The following is a 17,333-nucleotide window of genomic DNA, read 5'->3' as shown; positions in this document are numbered from 1 at the left end:
AATGTTAGAATTTTGAAAATTTTCTTTTGATTTTTTTAAGATATAAAACTTCATAGATAGATTCAATGACCTTTCTACCCCTTCTCTGTTCATTTCCCTTGTTCCCTCCTTCTCTCTCTCCCATCACATAGGTAACTGCGCCCAAAATTTGGTGTTTATGATTTCTCTTCATGTTTTAATGCTTTTACTGTATATATTTTAGTGAACAATATATATATCATTGTTTTGTGTGTTTATAAACTTTAATAATATTTATAGTAGATATTATTCTACAACCTACTTTTTTCACTTAACTTTGAGTTATAACAGTCTGATACATGTTGTGGTACTTTGGAGCTGTTATGTACCCCAGAAAGGCCAGGTTCTTTTAGTCCATTCTTGCGGGTGCAGCCTGTTTTGGATGGGACCTTTTGATTAGGTTGTTTCCGTGAAGTTGTGAACCAACCCATTCAAGGTGGGTCTGAATCCTTTGCTGGAATCCTTTATGAGAGGATAAAAGATGAAACTCAAGAGAGCTCAGAGAAGCTAAGAGATGAAATCCAGTGTTTGCCCAGGAGAAGCTAAGAGAGGATCTACAGACACTCAGAAGGAAACACCCAGAGACATTTTGGAGAGAGCTTAGAACAGGAGTCAGGAGAGAAGGATCAGCAGATGGCTTCCCATGTTACAGGAACCCCAGATGCCAGAAGCCTTTCCTCAGAGAAGGAATCTTCTTCTTGATGCCTTCATTTGCACATTTTCATGGCCTTAGAACTGTAAATTTGTAACCCAATAAATCCCCATTGTAAAAGCCAACCCATTTCTAGTATTTTGCTTTCTGGCAGCTTTAGCAAACCAAAACACATGTATTTTCTAATTGATTCATTTTAACTACTGGGTAGTACTTCATTGTATAAATATATCACACTTTACCCATTCTCCTATTAATGGACAGTTAGGTTGTTTCTTTCTTAAAAAAATTTTTTTTTATTTACCTGCAGGGTATCCTTATTCATGTTTCCTTATACACATGTGTGTGAGTTTCTCTAGGGTATGTCCCTAGAAGCAAAATTGCTAAAGGTTTATCAACTTCATCAGATATTCCCAGATTACTTTCTAAAATAGTTTTATAAATTCCTGTTTTCTGAATCTTTATTAATTTGTGGTGTTGTCAGACAGTAAAACTTGTCAGTCTGAAAGTTGTGATGTGGTATCTCTTGTTTTAATTTGTATTTTCTTGGTTATTAATGAGGTTGAATGCCTTTTAATATGTTTTTTTCTTTTAGCTCATTTGGATTTTCTTTATAGTAAAGTGTCTATTATGTCCTTTCCCATTTTTCTGTTAAGGTTCTACTGGCTTTTTCTTATAGACTTGTAAAAGTTCTTTATATATATGTAATGGTTCTAGTCCTTTATCAGACATATGTGTTGCAAATAGCTTCTTCTGGTTTGTGGCTTGTCTTTTTACTTTATTTATTATGACTTTTGTACAGAAGTTAAAATTTTCAATACAAGATTGATCAGTTTTTTTTCTCTATGTCATGTGTCCTTTTTGAGTCTTGTTTTAGGAATTTTTCCCTATCTTGAGGTCATATAGTCTTCCATATAATCTTATAAATTGTTTAGTTGTATTTTTTTCACAATTTTTTTTTCACAGTTAGGTCTTTCATACATCTGGAATTTATTTTTGTGTATGTGTGAGACAATGATCTAATTTTTTTTTTTTACTTTTATAACCAATCATCCCCATCCTGTTTGTTGGCTAAGTCTATCCTTTCCCCATTGTTTGTAATGCCACTTTCCTGCCCATATCCATTATGGTCCTGGGTTTTCCATTTTGGTCTCTTTGTCTCTCTCTCTTCCTTTGTTTTTTTTAAAGGCAGTTTTATTGAGATATAGTCACATACCATACAAACCATCCAAAGTGTACAATCAGTGGCTTTTTGTATAATCACAGAGTTGTGCATTTATCACCACAGTCAATTTTAGAACATTTTCATTACTCCAAAAAGAAAATCCCTATACTCCTTAGCAATCAACTCTTAATTCCTCGATCCTTCCCCAGCCCTACATAACCACTGATCTAATTCTGTCTCTATAGGGAGATTTACATTTTGTATAAATGGAATCATATGATATGTAGTACTTTGTGTCTAGTTTCTTTCACTTAGCATAATGTTTTTTTAAATTGTTATATATATATATATTTTTTTTTTATTTAGCAAAGCTGTAGATTTACATAAAAGTCTTGCAAAATATACAACATATCCATCTACCCCCCTACTGTTGACACTTTGCTTTGGTGTGGTATCTTTGTTACAATTGATTGAAGAATATTAAAATATTATTGTTAACTATAGTCCATAGTTTGGATTAGGTGTATGTTTTCCTATTATTATTATTATTTTTACTTTCAAGAAATTTTTATTCAATCAAAATACTATTAGCATTAATTCACTTTGCCTAATGGGATATTATTACGTATACCATGTTTATAAAATTCAACATTTTTAAACTGCTAAAATTTATTGAAATCCTCCAATTACTGCTTCTCAATTGGGAAATGTTCTGTTCCTTAGGAAGAGTTCCACATGATGAAAAAGGTGGTAATATGTTGAAAAGAGGTCCAGTGAGTTTGATGGATGTGGCAACATTTCTTAGCTCAATTCAGTTAACTTTGCTATGGCGGTCTGTAGTCTCTATGGTCAGATATTGTCATGGAAAAGTATGGGTCCATATCTGCTAATTAACACCTTGTAATAGTGATATACATTTGTTATAGTTCATGAAATAATATTCTTGTATTTGTATTATTAACCACAGTCATTGTCCACAACAGGGTTCACTGTGTTATGCAGTCTGTGTTTTATCCTCCAACTTCCCTTTTAGTAACATACATGATCCAGAACTTCCCCTTTCAACTACATTGACATGCATACTTCAGCACTGTTAATAACACTTTCGATAATGTGCTGCTGTCATCACTATCCATTTCCAAACATTTATAAACAATCTAATTAGAAATTCTGCCCGAATTAAGTATCAGCTCTCCATTCTCTCCCCCAGTCTATCTCTTGGTAACCTATATTCTAGATTCTATCTCTGTGAGTTTACTTATTATAATTAGTCCACATTAAGGAGATCATACAGTATATGTCCTTTTGTGTCTGTCTTATTTCATGCAACATAATGTCACAGGGTTCATCCATGTTGTTGCGTACATCAAGACTTCATTCCTTCTTACAGCTGAATAATATCCATCATATGTATGTACTACATTTTGTTTATCCATTATTTGTTGATGGATACTTGCCTTGCTTCCAGCTTTTGGCAATTGTGAATAATGCCGTTTTGAACATTGGTATAAAAATATCTGTTTACATCCCTGCCTTTAGTTATTCTGGATATATACCTAGTAGTGTGATTATCTGGTAATTCTATACTTAGCTTCCCGAGGAACCACCAAACTGTCTTCCACTGTGGCTGCACCATTTTACATTCCCACCAGCAGTGAGTGAGTTTTCCTATTTCTCCACATCCTCTCCAACACTTGTAGTTTTCTATGTTTTTGATAGCAGCCGTTCTAGTAGGTGTGAAATGGTATCTCATTGTGGTTTTGATTTGCATTTCCCTAATAGCTAGTGATGTTGAGCATCTTTTCATGTGCTTTTTAGCCATTTGTATTTCCTCTTTGGAAAAATATCTAGTCAAGTCTTTTGCCCATTTTTAAATTGCGTTGTCTTTTTATTGTTGAGTTGTAGGATTTCTCTATATATTCTGGTTATTAAACCTTTGTCAGATATGTGGTTTCCAAATATTTTCTCCTATTGAGTAGACTGCCTTTTCAACTTTTTGACAAATTCCTTTGAAGCATTAAGTCTCCAATTTTGAGGAGATCCCATTTTGATATTTTTTCATTTGTTGCTTATGCTTTGGGTGTAAGGTCTAAGGAACCATTGGCTACTACAAGATCTTGAAGAGGCTTTCCTACATTTTCTTCTAGGAGTTTTATAGTCCTGGCTCTTATATTTTGGATCTTGATCCATTTTGAGTTAATTTTTGTGTAAGGTGCAAGATAAGGGTCCTCTTTAATTCTTTTGGATATGAAGATCCATTTCTCCCAGCACCATTTGTTGAAGAGACTATTCTGTCCCAGTTCAGTGGGCTTGGCAGCCTTGTCACAGATCAGTTGACCATTAATGTGTAGGTGTATTTCTGCACTCGCAATTTGGTTCCATTGGTCAATATATCTGTCTTTATGCCAGGATCATGCTGTTTTGACCACTGTAGCTTTCTAATTTGCTTTGAAGTTGGGAAGTGTGAGTTCTCCAACTTTGTTTTTCTTTTTTCAAGATGTATTTGACTATTTGGGACCCCTTACCCTTCAAATACATTTGGTATTTGGTTTTTCTGTTTCTTCAAAGTAGGCTGTTGAAATTTTGATTGGGATTGCATCAAGTCTGTAAATCAATTTGGGTAGAATCTTAACTATATTTAGCAATCCATGAATCCAGAAGTTCCTTCCATTTATTTAAGTCTTCTTTGATTTCTTTTAGCAGTGTTTTGTAGTTTTCTGAATACAGGTCTTTTACCTCCTTGGTTAAATGTATTCCTAAATATTTGATTCTTTTAGTTGCTATTGTAAATGGAAATTTTTTCTTGATTTCCTACTAAAATTGCTTTTTCTTAGTGTATAAAAACACTGCTGATTTTTACATGTTGATCTTATATCCCCCCACTTTGCTAAACTAGTTTATTAGCTCTGGTAGCTTTGTTGTAGAGTTTTTGGGACTTTTTATATATAAGGATCATGGTATCTGCAAATAGGGGAAGTTTTACTTCTTCCTTTCCAATTTGGATGCCTTTCATTTCTTTTTCTTGCCTAATTTCTCCCGCTAAAACTTCCAGTACAATGTTGAACAACAGTGGTGACAGTGGGCATCCTTATCTTGTTCCAGATCTTAGAGGGAAAGCTTTCAGTCTTTCACCATTGAGTACAATGTTAGCTGTGGGTTTTACATGTATGCCCTTTATCATGTTGAGGAAGTTTCCTTCTATTCATATCTTTCGAAGTGTTTTTATTAGGAAAGGATGCTGGATTTTGTCAGATGCCTTTTTTGTATCAGTTGAGGTGATCATGTGGTTTTTCCCTTTTTATATGTTGATGTGGTGTATTATATTAATTGATTTCCTTGTGTTGAAGCGTCTTTGCATACCTGGGATAAAACCCACTTGATCATGGTGTGTAATTTTTTTAATGTGCTTTTAGATTCAATTTAAAAGTATTTTTTTTGAGTATTTCTGTATCTATATTCATTAGAGAAATTGGTCTGTAATTTTCTTGTAGTATCTTTACCTGGCTTTGATATTAGGGTGATGTTGGTTTCATAAAATGAGTTAGGTAGTGTTCTCTCCTCTTCAATTTTCTGGAAGAGTTTGAGCAGGATTGGTGTTAATTCTTCTTGGAATGATTGGTAGAAGTCACCTGTGAAGCTGTCTAGTCCTGGGCTTTTCTTGGTTTAGAAGTTTTTGATAACTGATTCAATCTCTTTATGTGTGATTATTGGTTTGTTGACGTCTTCTGTTTCTTCTAGAGTCAGTGTAGGTTGTTTATGTGTTTCTAAGAAATTGTCCATTTCATCTGGGTCATCTGATTTGTTGGCATAAAGTTGTTCATAAATCAGACATTTTGTCTATCTTTGAGAATGATCCATGAGCACTTGAGAAGAATGTATCTCCTGCTGTTTATTTAGTCTAGTTAATTTATCATATTATCCAAGTTTTCTGTTTCCTCTTGATCCTCTGTCTAGATTTTCTATTTATTGGTGAGAGTGGTGTATTGAAGTCTCCATCTGTGCCAGTGTGGATGCATTATGATCCCCAAAATGCCATTATCTTTGATGCAGTCTTGTGGAGGCAGACGTATTAGTGTTGATTAGATTTGAATTCTTTGATTGAGTGTTTCCATGGAGATGTGACTCTGTCAACTGTGAGTGAAATGTTTGATTGGATAATTTCCATTGAGGTGTTACCCCGCCCATTCAGGGTGGGTGTTAATTGGATCATTGGAGTTGTATAAAGGAGTTCACAGACAGAGAGACCTCAGAGCAACTAAGAGTGATATTTTGAAGAGGAGCTGCAGCTAAGAGAGGACAAAACGTTCCAAGAGCAACATTTTGGAGAGTGCCATTTTGAAACGCAACCTGGAGCAAGCGAACACCAGCCACCTGCCTTCGAAGCTAATAGAGGTTTTCTAGACACCAATGGCCATCCTTCAGTGAAGGTACCCTATTGTTGATGCCTTACCTTGGACACTTTATAGTGTTAAGGCTGTAACTTTGTGACTAAATAAACCCACTTTATAAAAGCCAATCCATTTCTGGTGTTTTGCAAAACAGCAGCATTAGCAAACTGGAACAAAGAGGGTTCCAGTTTCTTCACATCCTTGTCAACACTTGACATTGTCAGCTTTTTTGATTATAGTCATTTTAGTAGTTGTGTTGTATTTCCCATGATCTAATGAGGTAGAGCATCTTTTCATGTGCTTACTAGTCACTTGTTTATATATTCTTTGATAAAATATCTATTGAAATCTTTTGTCCAGCTTTAACTTTATTGTTGTTATTATTATTATTCTTGAGTTGTAAGAATTCTTTGTATATTCTGAATTCAATCTTTTATCAAATGCTTGAGATACACATATTTTCCCCTAGTCCATGACTTGTCTTTTCATTTTCCTAATGATCCCTTTTGAAGAGCTAGTGTTTTAATTAATAAAGTCCAATTTATTATTTTTTCATGGATTGTGCTTCTGGAATTATAGCTAACTAATCTTTGCCTAATTCAAAATCACAATTTTTTTCCCCATTTTCATCTAATAGTTTTATAGTTTAGATTTTATACTTATGAGTATGATTCATTTTGAGTTGGTTTGCATATATGGGGTGAGATAAGGGCTTAATTTTTTTTCTTCAGCACCATTTGTTGAAGAGACTATCCCATTCCTATTGGATTGTCTTGATACCTTTGTTGGAGATCAATTGTCCATAGATGTGTGGATCTGTTTCTGGACTCTGTATTCTGTTCCATTGATCTGCTTGTCTGTCTTCATGCCAGTACCACACTGTCATGATTACTGTTTTTTTTTTTTTTTTTTTTTTTTGTAGTTTTATAGTAAGTGTTGGAATTGGGTAATATAAATCCTCCTATTTTGTTTTTCTTTGTCAAGATTATTTTATCTATCCTATATCCTTTAAATTTCCATATAAACTTTTCTTGTCAATTTATACAAAAAAAAAATCTTGCTGGGATATTGTTAGGAATTGCATGGAATCTATTAGTCAATTTGAGAGAATTCCTATCTTAACGATATTGAATCTTCCAATCCATGAACATGGAACATCTATCTATTTGTTTAGATCTACTCTAATTTCTCTTAACAATGTTTTGTTCTTTATGGTATGTAGGTCTGACACTTCTTTTGTTAAATTTATTTCCAAGTCTTTTATTTTTTTTGATGCTATTTTGAATGTTTTCTTAATTACATTTTCAGATTCTTCATTTCTAGTATGTAGAACTACAATTGATTTTGTATATTGATCTTGTATCCTGCAACTTTGTTATACTTTTCTTATTACCCTGGCAGTTTTTTGGAGATTCTTTAGGATTTTCTGCATACAGGATCATGTTGTCTACAAATGACAATTTTACTTCTTCCTTTCTGTTCTGGTTTGCTAATGCTGCCATTAAGTGAAACACCAGAAGTGGATTGGCTTTTATAAAGGGGGTTTATTTGGTTACAAAGTTACAATCTTAAGGACATAAAGTGTCCAAGGTAAGGCATCAACAATAGGGTACTGTCACTGGAGAAAGGCCACTGGTGTCCGGAAAACCTCTGTTAGCTTGGAAGGCACGAGGCTGACATCCGCCTGCTCCTAGGCTGTGTTTCAAAAATGGCACTCTCCAAAATGTTGCTCTTGGGGCATTTTGTCTTCTCTTAGCTGCAGCTCCTCTTCAAAATGTCACTCTCAGCCAAGCCTTGGGCTGCTCGTGGTGGCGGTGGTGGTGGTGGTGGCGGTAGTGGCGATGTTGGCCACCAGGGCTGTGGAGCCCGGCCCTCCAGGGGCTGCTGCCGCCCCCTTACCCACCTCGGCCTGAGCTCCCACTCTGGGAGACTTGTTCTGGCCCATCAGTGCCGAGGACGAGGAGCAGCAGCCCCCTGAAATCGAGTCACTCTGCATGAACTGTTACCTCACGGCATGACGCGCCTCCTGCTCGCCAAGATCCCCTTCGTCAGAGAGATAATTGTGAGCCCCTTTTCTTGCAAACACTGTGTCTGGAACAACACAGAGATCCAGTCAGCAGGCAGGATCCGGGACCAGGGAGTGCGCTACACTTTGACCGTCAGGGCTCGGGAAGACATGAACAGAGAAGTGAAGACTGACTCTGCCACCACAAGGATCCCTGAGCTAGATTTTGAAATTCCTGCTTTTAGCCAGAAGGGAGTTCTGACCACTGTTGAAGGATTGCTAAGCCATGCTATCTCTGGCCTGGAGCAGGACCAGCCCACACAAAGGGCAAAGGAAGAAACCATAGCTGAAATAATTGATGAGTTCATCGCCAAACTGAAGAGCTAAAGCAAGTGGCTTCTCCTTTCACTCTGATCATTGACGATCCCTCAGGGAACAGCTTTATGGAAAACCCTCATGCTCCTGGAAAAGACGATGCGCTGATGATTGCATACTATAACCGAACTCCACAGCAGGAAGAGGTGCTGGGGCTCCAGGCAGAGACATCAGAAGAAAAGCCAGAAGAGGAAGATCTCAGGAATGAAGTGTTACAGTTCAACACAAACTGCAGCGCTCCGGCCCAGACCAACTTGAAGCTAGTCCAAATCCCCCACTTTAAGGAAGTTATTATCATGGCTACCAACTGTGAGAACTGTGGGCACTGGACCAATGAGGTGAAGTCTGGAGGAGCAGTGGAGCCCTTGGGCACCAGGATGATCCTTCACATCGCAGATCCCTCTGATATGACCAGAGACCTCTTCAAGTCTGAGATGTGTAGTGTGGAAATCCCAGAGCTGGAATTTGAACTGGGAATGGCTGTTCTTGGGAGCAAGTTCGCCGCACTGGAGGGGCTGCTGAAAGACATCCGAGAGCTGGTGACCAAGAACCCTTTCACACTGGGCAACAGTTCCAATCCTAGCCAGAGGGAGAAACTGCAGGAGTTTAGCTGGAAGTTGGACCAGATCATCGAGGGTAGCATGAACGCCCACTTCATTATAGATGATCTGACAGGAAACAGCTACTTGCAGAATGTGTATGAGCCTGAAGATGATCCTCAGAAGAAGATGGAGCATTATAAGCACACATTCGACCAAAACGAGGAGCTTGGGCCCAATGACATGAAGACAGAAGGCTATAAGACAGGCCTGGCCCCACAGTGGTAACAGTGGGTGACACGGGCCAGCCCCCAGCACTGCTCACAACGCAGAGTTATTTATTACTATTGCAGTAAGGCTGAGGAGTGTCCTCCCCACCAGGCCTTGGCCATGGTGGGGAGAATGCCTAATCTGAGCCAGAGATCTAGGCACATGTTGTAAACAGTTTGTGATGCAAGTGCGAGCTTGTTGTGTAACTTGACCTTATTTTGGAGGTTTTGAATTGGTCTGTGAAGAAACCTGGAGATGAACCAGGGGCATGTCATTACCACTTTTTCCCCATCAAGTCTTTATCCTCCCTCTATGTAATATGCTACTCTAGGGTTAGAATTCTGAAGTTCTTTCCAGCTTGACCCAAGGAAATGGAGAAGGTGGAATACAGCCACAACTGGAGTTTGGGAGTTGGTTTTGGGTATACAAGATACTGACATTCAACAGGTGAAGAGTCTTCTGTGGAGAGGGAGTCCAGCACAGGTGTTTTCACATTAAAAAAAAAAAAGGTCAACTCTCAGTTGCTCTGAGGTCCTCTGTCTGTGAACTCCTTTATACAACTCCAGTGATCCAATTAACACCCACGCTGAATGGGTGGGATAACTCCTCCATGGAAATTATCTAATCAAATGTTTCACTCACAGTTGATTGAGTCACAGCTCTATGGAAACACTCAATCAAAGAATTCCAATCTAATCAACACCAATACATCTGCCCCCACAAGATTGCATCAAAGAACATGGCGTTTTGGGGGACAAAACACATCCAAACTGGCACAGTTTCCAGTGTGTATACCTTTAATTTCTTTTCTTGCCCTATTTCACTGTCTGGAACCGCCAGTGCAGTGTTGACTAGAAGTGGTGAATTTGACATCCTTGTCTTGTTCCTGATCTTAGAAAAGTATTCAGTCTTTCACTATTAAGTATGATGTCAGCTGATAGTCAGTAGGGCAAATTTCTCCTACTGTATTCTTTTAATGTCTTGATTTTGGCTGGTTAAAGGACTGGATAAATTGACATGTATCAATGCATTTTAATTACTTGATATTTATACTTCTCTTAGATATAAGATGAATGGTTCTTTTCTTTCTTGTAGAACAGGACAAGTCTCATGATATCCTGTAAGTTTCCACTTTGAGTCTTTGAAGTTTTGAATCCGTTAATCTAAGTCGGCAGCTCATAGACTGCCCATCCATGTTTAAGTCTAGGGTATTTTGTAGTTGATCAAGGTTGTGACCAAAACAGTGAAGTCTCTGTGTTTCTTGATGCTCTTCTAAAGTTCATTATGATTTCCCTTCTATGGGGAGACATTCTGTGACATTTTCTTTTTAAAGTAAAATATGTATGTTTGTGTGTTTTAAATAGATGTAGTTTTTTTAATAGTCCAACTGGTTGTTTCATCTATTTTCATAAGATATACACACAACATCCTTCTTTGGCATGGGGACACTGAGGTTTAGATGCCTTGATTGATAAGTCAGTGTTTAGTAAGTGCCTTATCCCTTCGATTGTAAACTCTTTGAGGGCTGAGGCTGTTTTCTTCTTGTTCATTGAATTATTAGCATCTGGCAGATAGAAAAGGTTTTGAATGAAAGAATGAAACAGTCTGTTTTGTGTTACCTGTGTCGAAGAGTGATTAGTATAAATTGGTTTTGCTTTAGGGTATATTGCCATTCTCTAAGTCCTCAAAGCATTTCCAATTAGGGATTGTTGTCTATTTAGCTTAAATAGGATTTTTTTCCAGTTTTCTTTTAATAATTAAGCTAAATATTACCAAGTTTATTATTGTTCTTACATATGTATATTTTTTAAATTTGAAACTTATCTATCCTCCATTGTATGATAGAATCAATGTATTAAACTGTGCTATGCTTCTGCCAATTTGTCGAACTATTTTCACATCATTTCTCAGAAATTTTAGGTCTAGACAGTCCTGACTAATTAGGTAATTTTGTAGGAACCCATTTCAATAACTAACTAGAAACCCTTGCAATAATCAGTTGGCAGAAAGGGATGGTTATGAGTATCATGTAGGAAGTTGACATCTTTTTAGTAAAATGACATTGTGTCACTCCCAAAGCATTTCTTTTGAAGAGAGATCAGCATTTGTTAATTGTGATTGGCTATTAAATACATTCAGAATTGAACAGCTTATTTGGCTTGTTTTTGTTTTTGGTACTTGAAACCTCGTCTCCATTTTTCTCTGCTTTGTTGAGTTGGGACCCTGCTACAATATGGAGGACTACTGTTAAAACTTGCTTATTGCTGAGCTGGAAATTTTTGGGTCCCTGCCTTCTTCTCTGTCCTAGTTCCTCAGTAATGCTTCTGTGGGCTTATTATGTGCCCATTATTTTTTCACCTTTTTAAATCTCATACTGCTTAATAGCAATAACTCACATAACTTGTTAATGATGATATCTAAAAATAATAATTTCCAATTTGAATGCACTCATTAATCTGCACAGCTAATCCTAAATTCTTTTTCTGAACACTCCCTTCTCAGTTATCATAGTGGCTTATAAATTTTATGATCTTTAGTATCTTTTTGGGCATCCCAGAAATCATTGATTGAGATTTTGTTTTCCTTCTCTTGGGGTAGTGTCTTTTGATTGCTTCTGTTTGGCTAGCTGATCCACTTTTTGTTCACTAGGTAGGTGGTTTGCTTTTGGTGGATTTTGCACAGTTTAATGCTGGCACATAATGGAATTTAATAGATGTTTGTGATTGTTGAGCTGAGCCCCAGTCATGAACCACTGGTTTATAACATACTTCTCTCCCCTTACCAATCCAGCTATCTCTGCCCCATGAATGGATGTAATCCCTGAGTTGGTCACACATGGAGCATTTCATACTAACTTTTCAGCTCTTGTATGTAACATTTTTGGTTAGATTTTTTTTCAAATGGTACTGATAGTTAAGCATTTGTAAAGAGCCCAAAGGTTTTTAGGCTCTCAGGCTAAACAATAATAACAGAATAGGGTGTAGTGTGTGTATACTTGGCAATTCTAAAGCAACACTGGCTCTATTCAAGAGCATCAGGTTAAACCAGTTAAGACACTGTTGGCTTAAAAACTACTTTGCATGTTTGACAGTTTTATCTACTCTTGTTCCCCAAATTGTCCCTTAACCATGCAGAAGAAATCATAGTAAATCTGTATCCCCGCCACGCAGCAGAAATCATAGTAAATTTGTATCCCCACCTGAGGACTGGTTAACTCAGCCAGGAGGACCACTGGCTTAAAAGGAGCAAAGATGTTGGGAATTTTGGGACTCTTGAAGCCTCTATCCCAATGTTGGGAAGAAAAGGAAGGGTATTCTAGGAAGGTCAGAATCTTGCCAAGATGTAGGAGTGTCAAAGAATACTCTCTTTAGAACACTTATAAATATGAATTAGTTCTTACAATAGTAGTGTAGTGAGCAATTATAGTTTACTAATGTTAAGGCGAAATAAAATGAAAGTCAATTAATATTTGTTAAATGCCATTGAGCACTCTACTTAGTGCTTGTCCAGGACTCCAGAGTAGGCAGCTGTAAACTCAGAAAACAAATGCTGCGTTTAGAAGTTTACACTATGTAATTATGAGCAATTTTGCCAAGACAGCATTGCAGTTTCTGTGTCTGTAAATGTAAATAATTTCAGAGATGTAAGGTCACAATAAAGAAGTATTCTTGAGCAAAGATTAGAGTGCAAATGTTTTAAAATATACTTGTTTAGGTTTTCATGTTTCATGAATTTTCATAGCTGTAAAAGTCAGAAGAACAAGAAACAAACTTAATTTACCTGCAGTTGTATCTTTCGTGCTTAACTGTTATGATTTAGTCAAATGAACATTTGGTTAAAGTATTATAGAATAGGAACTCAAATTCAATTTTTTACCTTGTATTTGAAACATTATAGCATCCAAATGAAGATGCCTTACAGATAGTTAGAGACTGGAGTCAGAGTGGAAGGAGGGATCAAGAATGCTTTGGAATTTATCATAAAGGTCACAATCTTAACATACTTAGAAGTATTGCACAGAGGACAAAAGATGGCTAACGAGAGAGTACAAAGCACCATTAATGGACAGGAAGAAGAAAAAGTATTGGCAAAATTATATTATTATCTGACAATAACATCCTTTTACCTTTGTGTAGTTCTTTATAGCTTTCAAACCCAGTATCTTATTTGATACTGAAATAGAGTTTGAAATAAACTAGGTGACTTCTTAGTAAAACATGTTAATTTCAAGGAACCTATTAATGTTTTTTTTTTCCCAAAAAGCTACTAAGATAAAAAATAAAAAATAAACCTAGAAGGGCGGGGCAAGATGGCATCATAGAGAGGAGTGGAAGCTAAGTAGTCCCCCTGGAACAACTACAAAAATCCAGAAACAACTAGTAAATAATCCAGAATAACTTCAGGGGGACAAACGAGACCATCCACTCATCATACACCAACCTGAATTGGGAGGACCTGAATTGCCCGAGAACACAGCATACAATCTGTAAGTAAAACCTGCAGATCCAAGTCATGAGACCCCCGTAGCCCGAGCTGCAAAGCCTCGTGGTGCCAGAGAGAAGCTCTCTCCCAGCAAGCGAATATAGCTCAGCTGAGCTCCAACTGGGGTTTTAAGTAGCGAGTGTGAACTGCTCACTACAGGTACGCATCCCGAAAAAACAGACAGAGGCTTTGGGTGATGACTGACCTTGGAGAGCCAGAGGGTCACCTTGGACTGGGTCTGAAGGGGACTATCTGTTTCTTTTTTGGCTCAGTGGAGAAAGCCCCAGTCATTTTCAGTTTCCAGAGCTGTGACTCCGGGAAGGGTGGAGACAGCACAAGCAGAGAGCGAGACCATTGAAATGCTAATGACCTCCACCTGGGGGGAGAATCCTGAAAGCAGCAAGAGAAAAGCGATCCATTACATACAAAGGAAGCTTAATAAGACTATGTGCAGATCTCTCAGCAGAAACCATGGAGGCAAGAAGGAAGTGGTGTGATATATTTAAGATACTGAAAGAGAAAAACTCCCAACCAAGAATCCTATATCCAGCAAAGCTGTCCTTCAGATATGAGGGAGAGCTCAAAATATTTTCTGACAAACAGACAATGAGAGACTTTGTGAACAAGACACCTGCCCTACAGGAAATACTAAAGGGAGCACTACAGGGTGATAGAAGACAGGAGTGCGTGGTTTGGAACACAATTTTGGGAGATGGTAGCACAACAATGTAAGTACACTGAACAAAGGTAACTATGAATACGGTTAAGAGAGGAAGGTGGGGAGCATGTGAGACACCACAAGAAAGGAGAAAAGATAAAGACTGGGACTGTATAACTTGGTGAAATCTAGAGTATTCAACAATTGTGGTAAAATGTACAAATATGTTCTTTTACGAGGGAGAACAAGCAAATGTCAACCTTGCAAGGTGTTAAAAATGGGGAGGCATTGGGGGAGGGACGCAGTCAGCATAAACTAGAGACTGTAACTAATAGAATCATTGTATTATGCTTCCTTTAATGTAACAAAGGTGATATACCAAGGTGAATGCAGATAAGAGGGGGGGATAGGGGAGGCATGTTAGACACTTGACATTGGTGGTATTGTCTGATTCTTTATTCTACTTTGATTTAAGGTTATTTTTCCTTTTGCTGCTTCCTAGCTGTCATTTTTTTGTTTCCTCTTTCTTTTGCCTCTCTACCTTCTTTGACTCTCTCTCCTGCCTTGTGGAAGAAATGTGGATGCCCTTATATAGATAGTGGTGAAGGTGGTGATCACATAAATGTATGACCATGCAGAGAACCATCAGTTATTTACTTGGGATGGAATGTATGGTGAGTGAACAAAACCATATTAAAAAAAAAATGGGTTGATGACAAAACCTCGAGGGCAATATACTGAGTGAAATAAGCCAGACACATAAGGACAATTATTGCAGGGTCTCACTGATAGGAACTAATTATAATATGTAAACTCATAGACATGAAATATAAGGTACCAAGATATAGGAAGAGGCTTAAGAATGGGGAGTGGTTGCTTAGTATGAGCAGAATGTTCAATTAGGATGAACTTAAATGTTTGGAAATGAACAGGGATGTTGGTAGCAACATGTGAGAATAACTAACAGTGCCGAATGGTGTGTGAATGAGGTGGAAAGGGGAAGCTCAGAGTCATATATGTTACCAGAAGGAAAGTTGGAGGTCAAAAGATGGGAATGTATAAAACTGAATCCTATGGTGGGCAATGTCCATGATCAACTGTACAAATACTAGAAATCGCTTTCATGGACCAGAACAAATGTATGACAATACAATTAGAAGTTAATAATAGAGGGGCATACAGGGAAGAACTATATACCTATTACAAACTATATACTACAGTTAGTAGTATTTCAACATTTTTTCATTAACAGTAACAAATGTACCATATCAGTACTACAAGTCAACAATTGAGGGGGGTTGGTTAGGGATAGGGGAGGAATAAAGTTTCCTTTTCTTTTTTTCTTTTTTCATCTTTCACTTTTTTTCTTGTCTGGAGTGATGAAAAGTTTCTAAAAATTGAACAAAAATTAAGTGTGATGGATGCACAGCTGTATGAGGGTACCCAGGGGCAAGTGATTGTACACTTTGGATCTTTGGATAATTGTATGTTACCTGAACAATCTCAGTAAAAATGGAAAAAAAAAATAAACCTAGATATGTTACATTGAATTATTTTGGTACTTGATTGGTACATTGTTAATATTCTTCAAAGAAATAGCAATTTTGTTGTAACTAGAGTCCAGGTCTCTTAATTTTCTGTCTGGGTTTCTTTGTTGCACTGTACTTCTATAAAAACGTGTTCATTAAGCAATGGGTCACTTAGGTTACTTTTTAACCTAGATAGTTATTAAGTTGCCTTCAGGTCTATTTATAGAGTTGTATCTTTGAAATAAAGCTTGTGAATGAGATTGTTTTGGCATTGAATATTATTGCTGATAACTGACATGTACCTATAGGCTGTCATTTAAGGTTTTAGGAGGATTATTGGTATTTGCCAAGTAGAAAAGGATTTGTGAGTAAATATAGGCTGGGATGTGGGTATGGGATTATTTTCAGGCTTTGTCAACCAATTGAAAACCCGAGGCCTGAAATTACATAATCCCTTGCCATTTCTGGGATAAACAGTATGAGTCTGTGGAAAGTGCCTTTAATTATCTATTTCCTTTAATTGGCCCATTCTTTTCCTCTTCATCGACCAACTTCAGAAATATTTTTCACACTTTGCTTATCTCTAAGGAAAAAAGTATTCTTTGAGCTCCTATTCTGCCAAATAATTATTAGCACTCAATAGTGGCAGATACTATGCTACGTGCTGTGGGTATAATGGTAAACAGAACTAGCCATGGTCCCTGTCCTGATGGAGCAAAGAATCTAGTAAGGGAGTCAGACATTAATCAAATGACTACAAAAATAAATAATAAATCATTTCCATGATGAATACTATGAAGAACAGAAAGATATGTGATAGTATGAAGAGAATTCATAACAGAGAAGGCCTGACCTAACTTAGCGTTTAGGAAATTTTCCCAGAAAAACTGAGATTTAAACTGAAATATGAAGAATGTGTGAACAGGAAATGGAAGAGTTTTCCTGACAGAGAAAATTGTATGCAAAGGCCCTACAGTGGGAGGGAGAATGTCACATTTGAATAGTTGCAAGGAGGCCAGGTGGCTTGTATTCCTAGAGCAAAAAAGCAATGATACAATGCGAGATGCAGGTCTTTATAGAGTCTGTTAAGGATTTTACCTTTATCTTAAATATGGTGGTTTTTAAAGGTCAGAAGGTGGATGGTAGAGAAGGGGTGAGGCGTAAATAGATTTGTGTTTTGCTAAGAATCACTCTTATTATAGCATGGAAAACAGATTGGCAGGAAGCAAGAATAGATGTTGGAGACTAATTA

At 37.2% G+C, this 17,333-nt stretch overlaps 1 protein-coding gene and 1 pseudogene across 2 annotated transcripts in view; both read left to right on the top strand.

Moving 5' to 3' along the window:
* The window catches only part of AHCYL2 (adenosylhomocysteinase like 2), a 256,607-nt gene that overhangs the window by 19,818 nt on the left and 219,456 nt on the right, over positions 1–17,333 (top strand). The window lies entirely within an intron of this gene.
* On the top strand, positions 7,811–9,945 carry LOC119534129 (annotated as a pseudogene).

The sequence above is a fragment of the Choloepus didactylus genome, chromosome 5 (assembly GCF_015220235.1).
Source record: "Choloepus didactylus isolate mChoDid1 chromosome 5, mChoDid1.pri, whole genome shotgun sequence".
Taxonomy (NCBI): Eukaryota; Metazoa; Chordata; class Mammalia; order Pilosa; family Megalonychidae; genus Choloepus; species Choloepus didactylus.
Note: the sequence above shows the minus strand (reverse complement) of the source record. Positions and strands in the feature narration are given on the sequence as shown.